Source organism: Phodopus roborovskii, unplaced genomic scaffold (assembly GCF_943737965.1).
Source record: "Phodopus roborovskii unplaced genomic scaffold, PHOROB, whole genome shotgun sequence".
Lineage (NCBI taxonomy): Eukaryota > Metazoa > Chordata > Mammalia > Rodentia > Cricetidae > Phodopus > Phodopus roborovskii.
Genome location: NW_026125856.1, coordinates 565,994 through 577,392, shown reverse-complemented (window position 1 = coordinate 577,392; position 11,399 = coordinate 565,994).

Here is an 11,399-nt window from a genome sequence, read left to right as displayed (position 1 = left end):
GATCTCACTCCTGCCACAGCTTTTTGTCCTCCTTTCAATCCTATGTAGAGACTTCATGCCTTATGGTATGCTCAGATACACTAAGTTAGAGCTAGAAGAGCCTCACTTGCTCCTGACTCTCTTCCCAATCCAAAGGAGCAGCACTGAAGAACACTGACCTCCTATGTGTATGCTTCACCTGTGTGTCTGTATGTGCACTGTTTGCATGCTTAGTTCCCTCAGAAGCCATAAGAGGGCACAAGACACTCTGAAAATAAAGTTACAGACAGTTATAAACCATGTGTGTGATGCAAACCCAACCAATCATTGTCCTCTGCAAGAACAGAAAGTGCTTTTAACTGCTCAGTCATCTCTTCAGCCCCCTGTAGCCAGTATTTTATTAAGTAATCTCTCCACTGGCAGAAATTTAAATGTATCTTTGTCCTCTACTCGAGGCTCTTCCCAAATGCTCCCAACCCTCTCTCCTAAAGCATCCCTCAATTATTTTCATAGTCTAGTTCATTGTCTTAGCTTTGACCAAGACAACCTGTCCTTGCGGAAATTCCCAGGGTGGAGATTAAAGTTAACATAAATGCTTTTACACAAAGTTTACTTTTCACAATTATATTTTAGTAATGTCATTTTCTTACCTGAAAGCTACTTACTACATTAAAGATCAGGTGTAACTCACCCACGAGATATCCTTAACCAAACCACTCTCAACAGCCATCTCTGATACCTATTTTTCCTCTACCTATTTTTTCCACTACCATATCTTCCCCAGTTGGCAAGTCTCAAACACATTTGTTTCGTGTTCTTTGTCCATTCATCCCATCATCTTCTTTCACTCTTGCCTACACATGCAATCTAAATTTTCTGCATTTCAGCATAGTATCTAAAGTATATGGGAAACTCCTGAACATATTTTTGTAGGCAACAAGACATAAGAGGAGGAGGAAGGTAGAAGAGAGGAGGTTAGAAAAGAGTACAATTTAGGAACAGCACCAAAAGTTAGCTTTGAGCTTTGTTCAAACTGGCCAGGAATGTACTTACCATACTTAAAGACGTTTTCGTATTCTTCATCTTCTGACAATTACAACAGTGAGGAATGCTCTGATCCCAGAATGATCCAATGTCCCTATGACTGTCCACAGCCCAGTGACATATTTCCATTATGAAACTACAGGCTTCTGCATTTTAATCTCAAATTCCAATGATTCTAAGTATAGAGGGGGGAGGCAAAAGGCAAAACTTCTGTGAAATCACAAGAAATACATTAGCATTCAGATTCTTTTGTAATCTAAATTCCAATTAAGAGAAGTCAGGTGAGGCAAAGCCATCCATCACTCCCACTCGGCAGAAGGACACTATGCATTAGTGTGCATAGCACCTTCCTGCACACCTAAAATGGCTCTTTGGCAGGACTAGGGGCAAAGAAAATCTATTTTGAGTTTTTATATATAAGGCTCACTGTCTGGCTGAGTCCAAAACTGTCACTTTGGCTCCTAAAGTCTAACGCTGAAAGCTTACTGAGATAAATATGGACCTTCTCATTCAGGCTGTCAGGAAATGCGTGGATCTATTTTATTTATACTCTTAAAAATGATTTCATTTTGGCTTTCCTTTTTTGAAGTAGTTTCATCTAGGGCTTAATTTTGCTGACAGCATGCTGTTCTCTAACAAGAAAGAAAAGTAACTGCATATTCAAAACCAGGTATAAGTGAATATACAAAAATTATTGCCCCTGACATCACAGAAGTCCTGCTCCAATGTCTCCTAGAGTATTTCAAATCAATTTCTATGAAAGCCACTTATCCAGTAACTGCAATTGTGACTTCTTTAGATGAATATTCTGTTCCAGTATTTATGGGACTAGAAATAGTCACTTGCCTACTTGCTGCTCTGGTATTTGGTTCTGTTTACCTATATTTTCCTCTACTTTCTTCTTATTCACGCCTATTGTCCTTGGTAAAAGGGCTCTAAAAGACAGGTCTATTGAACCAAAGGAAACGAACCAAACCACAAGAAATCTTTCAGCCAAAACAAATGGCAGCAAAAACCAAAATATTACAGCAATTCCATAGTGCTGAGCTGATTTCTGACTGTGATATTAATATACTGTTTACATTTATCCTTCCCTAATTGATGCTATCATCTGCCATTCTGAATTTTCCACTGACAGCAGTATTTGTGCTGCTCTTCCCGAGATTTTGGCTACTAAAATACGACTCAAGCTTACACCCTTATCAGTCTACATTGAGCCAAGAGGAAGACACTTGCCAAGGGCAAGGGACTTAAGGGTACAGAAACTAGCCAGAGTTCAGCAAAGAAAAAGCAGCAGTGTAAATGCCAAGAGGTAGAAGACAGAATGAGAGCTTATTAGTTTTACAAAGGAGTCCAGATTTATTTTACAAAGGCTTGCCAACTAACAAACTCACTGTCCGCCTGCAATCCATTCCTTGGTGTGAAGGTTGCCTATTAAACAGCAATGTTGTTTTAGCTGTATATATCTAGTAAGCCAATATGCTGCAACCTGCCCACTCCAATCCTTCCAATAATAGTCTTTGATGTTTTGTTCATGCAAAATCATATCATTCTGAAATCAGAATGGTTTGTGGTTGACCTTTTTCTATTTCCTGTTCCTCTAAATTACTTCTCCTTTTAAGAATGTCTTCCTTTAAGGTCATACCAACCTAGGACAACTGTCACACTAATACCACCACCAACATAAGAATCACCAGTATTGAGCTTGACAATGAAAATAAGATGTCCTTCTTATTTTATAGCATATTTATGAAATATTTTTCATGATACAATCTATGAACTTTAAAAAACTAAGAAAGTGTAAGACAGTTTTTGCTAAAGGATCCAAAAGAGCAAAAAATTCTTCAAACTCTCAGAAAACAAAACTTATCTTTCAAAAGACAACAGGTGATTTGCTTTGAACTGGACTACCAAGTGTTCTGAGAGATCTGGAAAGCTTTATTTCCAGAGAATATTTCTTTTTACTGTATCATTAGGATCAAGTTTGGCTGCACAAAACAGTAAAACCAATGTAATATATAAATAAGGTGAGCCAGGTTGTTCAATCAAATGACCTGTGAGCTGCTCCCCATTTCTGATTATGTAGTTTTACGTTTACCTCATGATCTAAGACAAGTCTAATTGTAGTTATATCCATACTCTAGACTGGCATCCAAAAGAAGGTACAAAAGATAAAAATGCCATCCTGTCTTTTGTGTAGAATTGGGTTTATAGATCTAAGCTTCAATTTAATTAAATATATGACCAAATGGAGTTCAAAAATATTTTGTATTAGACTCATGACTACTACAAATAAAATCAAGATTCTGTTAGTGATGAAGAAGTTGCAAAGACACAGTAGAAAGGATAACTGGCAAGTTGGCAGTTATCTGGTAATTTGTCATTTGTCATCAGATCGAAAACCACAGCTACTGATGACTTGTTACTTTTCACAATCCCTGTTCAAATCAATTATATTACTTGCAAAAGGGTAAAAGTCATTAACAAACTAAGACTTGTTCTTATATATTCACAAACCAGTCTGGTTAACTTTATCTCAGAAGAATGAAAGCAAAGGGGAAGCAACAGCACCTATGAAGAAATGACAGCTATGGTAATAGTGTGAAGTCAAAACACTGCACAAGGCAAGGTTGAGTGTAGAAAGATGACCAAAACCAACTTTACTGACTCTGACTTTGCTACAGCTCCATCCCACACATCTGTGTTAAAGCAATGGTATAAAATTTCTACAATGTACAACTCACACCCAAAGATAGAACACAAGTAGAGCAATCACCTACTTTTATTGTTTGCAAAGCCTGTATTTGTGGCAAAGGAGAGAGCATGAAAAGATTTAGAATTGGATGTGGAAGTCCTTTAAACAGTCCTACCTAGTGCCCTAGAGTCAGAATATTGCATTGTTTTGGAGAAAACTTGGAGGACAGGTTTTGCTTTTCAAAACTCATTATATTTTGGAGTAAGATGATAGTATTCATTAAAGGCTTTTATTTGGAAAAAGTTAATTGCCTAGAGAAAATGTGTTTTCCATGGTGGAGAATCAAAATATGTCTAAAAGAACAGAGTAGATCTCATGACATATTATACACAGAGCAGATGTGAAAGGTTGAGGCCAGGAAAAATTTATTTTCCTGTCATTCAGGGAAACCTCTCTTTTCTATCAAAAGTCAACAATCCACACATAGTTTTCAAAATCTGGATTCATCGGTCATCCCAATGAATATGGATTTGAACATATAAAAGGCTGAACCAATTTTTATACCAATTCCAAGAGGAGAAACTTTTATATTCTCAGATATTACAGTGATTATTTAGGTCTTAATAAAATAAATAAAATTATTAGTTAGAAACTCACTCAGTTTGGTGGGCAACCAACAGAAAATTATTCTCTGCCAGCACATTCATCATGAATACTCAACAAATATTAACTAATAACCTGCAATGTGGGAAACCAGGTGTGTTAATGAAGCCTGTTAAACTACTGAGAGATTGTTTCACAGAAATTCTACTTGTCAATATATGTTTTATTCTAAAACTTGTTTTCTGATCACCTGCCTCTTATTGACGCGCAATTCCCTGCCTTTGAGTTTATGAAAAGTGGTACAGAGAAGACTGAGACAGGCTTGTCATTAAAGTGGAGCACTATTTGGGTCTTGGATAGTTTGATTTGTTGAAGTTGGAAAAAAGGAAGAAAAGGCTGATACGTGTTTTAGCTTATCCCCAAAGCCTCCAAACCCAGTCTTACTCAGTACTCCTTGTAGATGAAAATTAAGCCACTTTCAGGAGCTGAGAAGGAGAAGAAAAACTTCAATCACAGAACACTTTCATATGGAAGTCTAATTACACAGAGCAAAGTCTATTGTTTAACAAATTTAGTAATTCAGCATCTCCTAAGTTTTTTTTACCCATTTCTCAACTTTTCACATCCCATCTTCAAGTACTCACTCAGAGCCTGTATTATACACAAAAGGAGACCTCAATTTCATCTCATGAGGTGACGTGTAGGAGCTGTTTTTCTATGGTTTTACATAGATATTAGACCTATTAGATTTCACTATGTGCTAACTTTGAAAAATGAATACCACAACCTAGAAGGTCACATTCCCGCCCTCATATAGAAGTGACACTTGTCTCTTTCTATTCGACCAGAAAGAAAAGATACCCATGGTAAAAGGAAGAAAATAAACACCTCAGTCTTCTTTGTTTTACAAAGCTTAAGATCAACAGACTTACTGTGCTCTCTACTGGCAAAATCAAGAGCTACAGGCAGCATCAAATACTTGGAGAAAGCTTTACAAAGCTAGGCACTAATGATTACAGTGCTCAGAAAGAGGATCTCTTACTGCTGAGTTCAAAAATTTCAAGGCAGCATTAGCTAGCAAAGTCAGAGCTACTCCAGGGTCAAGGTGAATGTAGATTCATATACTAGTACCATGTGAGATCATGGTCCGTGTCATGAGCTGTTCCTGTATGCTACAAAAGGATATGTACCCTGGCTTGATGGCTCTCACACTGTAGTCTGTATCAAAGTGTGCAGCCTTAGCTCCATGGTGCAACGGGATTGAGTAGCTTTGAGAAAAGGTTCTACGATTCATAGTCTATCAATTTTTCTGTCCACTAGTGATTCTGCCACATATAGCCTGGGAATACTTTTGATTATATTTATTTCCATTTTATATGTATGGATGTTTTGCTTGCATAGATGTATGTGCACTGCATGCATGCCCGGTCACCATGGAGACCAAAAAAGGGCATCAGATCCCCTGAAACTGAAGTTATAAATGGTTATGAACCTCCATGTGGATGCTGGGAACCAAATCTTCTCTCCAAGAGCAGTCAGTGCTTTTAACTGCTGAGCCATCTCTCCAGCCCCAACCATGAATACTTTTGAATAACACTGACACATTGTTACAAAACATCTTGACAGTATCGTTAGCTACATATAGTTTGCTATATAATGAGATAATTTGAAACACAAATGAAGTTCAGAGAAGTGAGGGATCTTCTTTATAGTTGGCATAATAACTCTGTGTCTGAACCTCATAGCATTTGGGTATGTCACATCTCCAGTGATAGACCTTCCATTTCTTCATTTTGTGTCCTCCCTTTAAAGCATCATTTTCTTCTTTGTGTTCTCTGCATAAACTACTTCTAAAGTAACAATGACCTAATGGTCTTCTTCTCTGAACTTCTACAAAAACAAAAACAAAACCTGTGAGTTAAAAACATATACAATTCTTTCTAGGTGTTACTATGAATGCAAAAGGTTACCAATAAATAGCCAAATGGTCACCAGAAATTATATGTTCCATTCAGTGTCTGAGAGCAATTTATAAAAGGGAGCTGCATTTATTTTACTTTTTTTTTTTTTTTACATTTATTTGTAATGGTGAGTATGGACATGTGAAAGTCAGAGGGCAATTTAAGGAAGTCAATTCTCTCCTTCAACAACGTGTGTTCCAACGATTAAACTCAGGTTGTCAGGTTTTGATGCAACCATCTTTACTCGCTGAACCATCCCACTGGCCTGGGAGCTACACTTTAGCCACAGCTCAAGAAATGATATTTTATCCCCACTCTGGAACAGGAAATAAGTCAGACATGATTTGTCTTCTCATTTTGTTGCCTTTTGTTTAGTGACTTTTCCGGACTAATTCCCTAAAATTTATTTTACCTATACCATCAGGCAGTAAGTTTCTGCTCAGTTAGTTTGCTCCATCATTTGCCAGCAATGATGCCCTTTACCATCTGGGGGCACACTTTCACTGTTCTCAATTGTCAACTCTGGCCTAGCCTTCACTCTGGCTTGCCAGAGACTTCAAGTTTGCCAGAGGTGAACTGATAGGCTGTTCTCTCAGGTACTTCCTGCAATTTAGACAGCTCCGAACAAAGAGGTAGCTGTCTAGATCCCTTGAAATAGATCAGCCTGTCATTAACACAGATCTTTCTTTTAGGTGTTTGGCGACCTCACACAAAAGCCATATTAAAGAGCTGTAGCTGACTATTTTTGACAACTGCAGTACAGATAGGGCCTCTCTCAAGAAGTAAACTGTCTGGTGAAATAATGAAAACATTTTGTAAACAGGCTTTCCCCAGGGAGCCATGAGATAGGTCCAACAGTCACATAATTCCTAGGGAGCTTCAAGAATCGCCTGCCTGATCTGAGCTCTGGAAAGCTGTTGCTTGTCACAGGTGCTGCAATTGCGATTCTGCAGGTCTTCAAGGTGACTGTGGAGCTGGGGAGAAAGACATAGATACAGGCCAGGTTCCAATGCTAGGAAGTGCTATGGTAGAAATAAGTCTTCCTAGGATTACTTTGGGCCTTTGATGAATTCCCAGATATTTGGAAAAGTTGATGTTTATCATTTTTACTTATACTGTTGTTGTTCTTGTGGAGGATTAGATTCACATAAGATTTTATTCTGCCATGCAAGCTGTGCCACCTCATTAGCTATTATTTTATTTCAGAAGCTATTTCTAGGATTGATTCCCTCTATATACCCCTATTTAACCATTTCTCTTGAAGGGTTTTGTACCAGGTCATGCCTACCTTATATAGTGTTCCAGAGTGATCATGGAACATTATTTATTTAGTGAAGGATAAAATGAAGCTGCTGGGTCTGTGGAGGGGAAAGATAAGACACTGAGTTAGCAACTGATATTATCTAAAATATCCTTTCCCAACAACTCTTTAAAAAGGTAAGATGTGAAGACTAAAAACAGTTTGTATGAATGCATTCAAAGATCTAAAGGAAATCATGGCTTTAAATTTTCTAAAAGGAAACATGACAATGATACACTATCATTTCAACATAGAATGTCAATAAAAATAAAGATTTTTAAAGATCCAGATAGAATTTTAAAGGAACTTTAGCCAGGCATAGCATTCGGGAGGCAGAGTCAAGGAGGCAGGGGATTGCAAGATTAAAACCAGTATGTGTTATACACAAAACAAAATAGAAAAGACACGGTGAAGAAAGGGAGGGGGAAATAGGAAGTAAGAGTAGAACCAGGGGAAGGGATTCTAAAATTTAAAAGTACAGTAATAAAGGATTTCACTAGAAGGTGTCAACACCAGATTGAGCTTCAAAAACATCAGAGAACGCAAAGATAAATCAAGATAGATAGCACAGTCTGTGTAACAGAAAGCAAAAATGATAAAGCAAATGAACAGCCCCTCGGACTCTTATAGTGCACCACCAAACATACACATGAATTAAGGAGTAGAAAAAACATTTAAGGAAATAATGGCCACCATGAAGAACTTTGATCCACATATCTGCACTCAAAATGTGATAGACACAATATCTATATCCATGTAGATCATTATGAAAATGCTGAAAGACAAATGTTAACTCTTGAAGGCACCAAGAGAGAAGCAACTCATTACATACAAGATCCTCAATAACATTAACAGTGGTAGCCTCATCAGAAACCACAGCAGCCACAGTGCATTGAGAAGATATACTCAGAGTGAAAGGAAAAGAATCTCTATCTAATTCTGTATTAGAGGGTAAAGATATGTCTCAATGTTTAAGAGCACTTGGTGTTCTTGTAGAGGACCCGGGTTCAGTTCCCAGGACCCACATGTGAGTTCACAACCATCTGTAACTTCAGTTGCAGGGTATCTGATACATTCTTCTAATCTCCATATGCACCAGGTATGCATGTTATCCATATATATCCAAGCAATACACTCATATATTTAAAATAAAATAAATCTAAAATTATTTTCAAGAATTTTAGATTTGACAAAACTATCTTTCAAAACTGAAAAATAGTTGATGCATTCCTAGACGAACAGAAAAAGCAAACCACAATGTATTTTCACTAGTATGCTTGATATATTATAAATATGAAAAAGTATCCTTCAGTTTGAAATGGGAATACTAAGCAATAACTCAAATCTACACAATAACATAAACACTAATAAGGCATATCACAGATAAACATAGGGCTGTACAAATGCATTTTATAAATTTTATCCTCTCTGATCCTAAAGTATTTCAAATGAATAAAATATTTAAAATATGTGTAATTTGTCCGCAAAGACTTTTCTGTAAATGCCCCACAGCAGCATTCTCCATAGTAGCCCCAAACTCAAAACAAAGTAAATTACCATCAACTGGGAAGTGGGTAGACAGAATGTGGTATAACCATACAACAGGGAAGATGGCTCAGAGATTAAGAGTGCTGACTGCTCTTCCAGAGGTCCTGAGTTCAATTCCCAGTAACCACATGGTGGCTCACAACCATCTATAATGTGATCTGGTGTCCTCTCTGGCATGCAAGTCTACATGCAAGCAGAACAACGGATGGATAGACAGACAGAAAGACAGACAGACATTTAAAAGAAACATACAGCAGAACACTACCCAACAGCAAAGAGACATGCTCCATCATGGATGAATCTTACATTCCATGGAATAAACTATGTTCAACCCAAAAGTCTATTACATGGTTCTGTTTGTATGAAAGTCTATAATGAGAAAATGGATTAAAGATTGCATGCACTAGAAACAATGTTTAACTGAAAACAAAAAGAAGTAATCTTGTGGAGATCAGAAACATAAAATTAATTTATGGAGATGACTTCACCATACAGTAATATTAGTGAAATACTGAATTATACAGTTGAAATGACTGAATTTTGTGGTAAGAAAAACATATTTCAATAAATTCCTTGTAAACATTAGACAATACAGGCACTTAGTATGTATCAGACACTATTTTAAGTATCTGGCATACAACAATTCACTTAATTCACTCAACAGCCCCAAGAAGGAGATAATAATGTTTGTTCCCCTTTCTTTAATGATGAAACGGAGGCACAACGAGAGAAATAACTTGTCAAAAAGCACACATGAATCTTGTTGGCTTGGTTCTATAATTTGTGTTATATTCTAAATCATGACTTTATTTGTACAGGGGAAAACAATGATGTATAGGTATACTGCTATATGACAGTATACAGAAGAAATTACAGGATTGCTTGTTAGCAACTCCCTAGGAAACAGGAATGAGGGGGGCCCAAAAGGACCTTTTACATATTACTCTTTGAACTCTGAGATCTTATACTATTTATAATAATTCATGTATTCTTTTTGTAGATGACACATCTATTTTTACATCAAAGTACTGGTTATCTTTATTTGTTTGAGTACACACTTTAAGTTTTCCCTAAACATTTTTATATCTTTTCCCAGTTCTTTGAAGAATGTTTTCAGGAGGTCAAATTCCCCACTAATTACTGTGAAACAATTTCTGCTATATTTCATCCTTCCAATGTCAAAGCCCCAGGGTACTCTGAGGCCAAGGAGGAGGACTGAATAGGGCTGAGGCACACTTCATGAAAGAAGAGCCTATCCTATTTGCACTGCTTGACAAAACACTGATCAAATTGGATTCAGGGTTCAGTGAGCTCTGGTATGAAGTTCCCATTCCCCAGAATATCCTGTGTTCCAATAGGGGTGCTAGCTGCCTGAAACATTACAGCTGACTGACAGGAAGAGATTCCTGCATTCATTTACTCATAAGGAAAGAAATCCATTTCATGAAAATTGTCTGGATTTGTGCCTACAGCATGAGAGTGATACTGCCTCTGGCATATGTATGTCTGTGCAAGAGGCTTATTTATTTATCTGGTTTTATCTTTTGCTCAAGATACTCACATGGGAATAGACTATAAAAACAACCAAGAGATGGGAAGTATCTTTACTATCGCAGGAAATAACAGCTTGGAAACTTTTAATTGTACAACAAGATGCATAAAATTAGTGCTTAATGTTTAAACAGTAATAAACCATTTGTGATCATTTCCTTGATTCAGTAATGTTGAGGGGTCCACCATGAATAACAACAGGGTGGACTGGTTTGTAATAATGTACTTACTGTAAACTAACACCTTTCATGGGCATGCCATGAGAAAACAAAATGCCCTTTTCATGAAGGCCTTTCTTTTTAAAGATTTCACATTTAGTAAGACTGTTGCAAAGTATCTGGAAGAGAGGAAGGTTTTGTTTTCATATAGGATTTTCTGTTTGCTAGATACAGGCTATGTCAGATAATCTCCTTCGATATTAAGATGCAGAAAAATCAATACAACATTATGTAGGGTTAGGAGTGTGTGGCTCAATGGCAAAACACTTTCCTAGAGTTGTGCAAGGAATTGAGTTCAGCTCCCAAACACACACACACACACACACACACACACACACATGCATGCACATCACAAACAAGATACAGCAAAACTCCAGTAAAAGTAGTGTAGGTTCAAAATCTGATTTATGTCCAAATCCCAGGTCTTTCACTACTAGCTATGTGACTTTGAACAAATTGGATAACCAAATCTTCATCATTTTTTTTAAGGTAGGGAATGG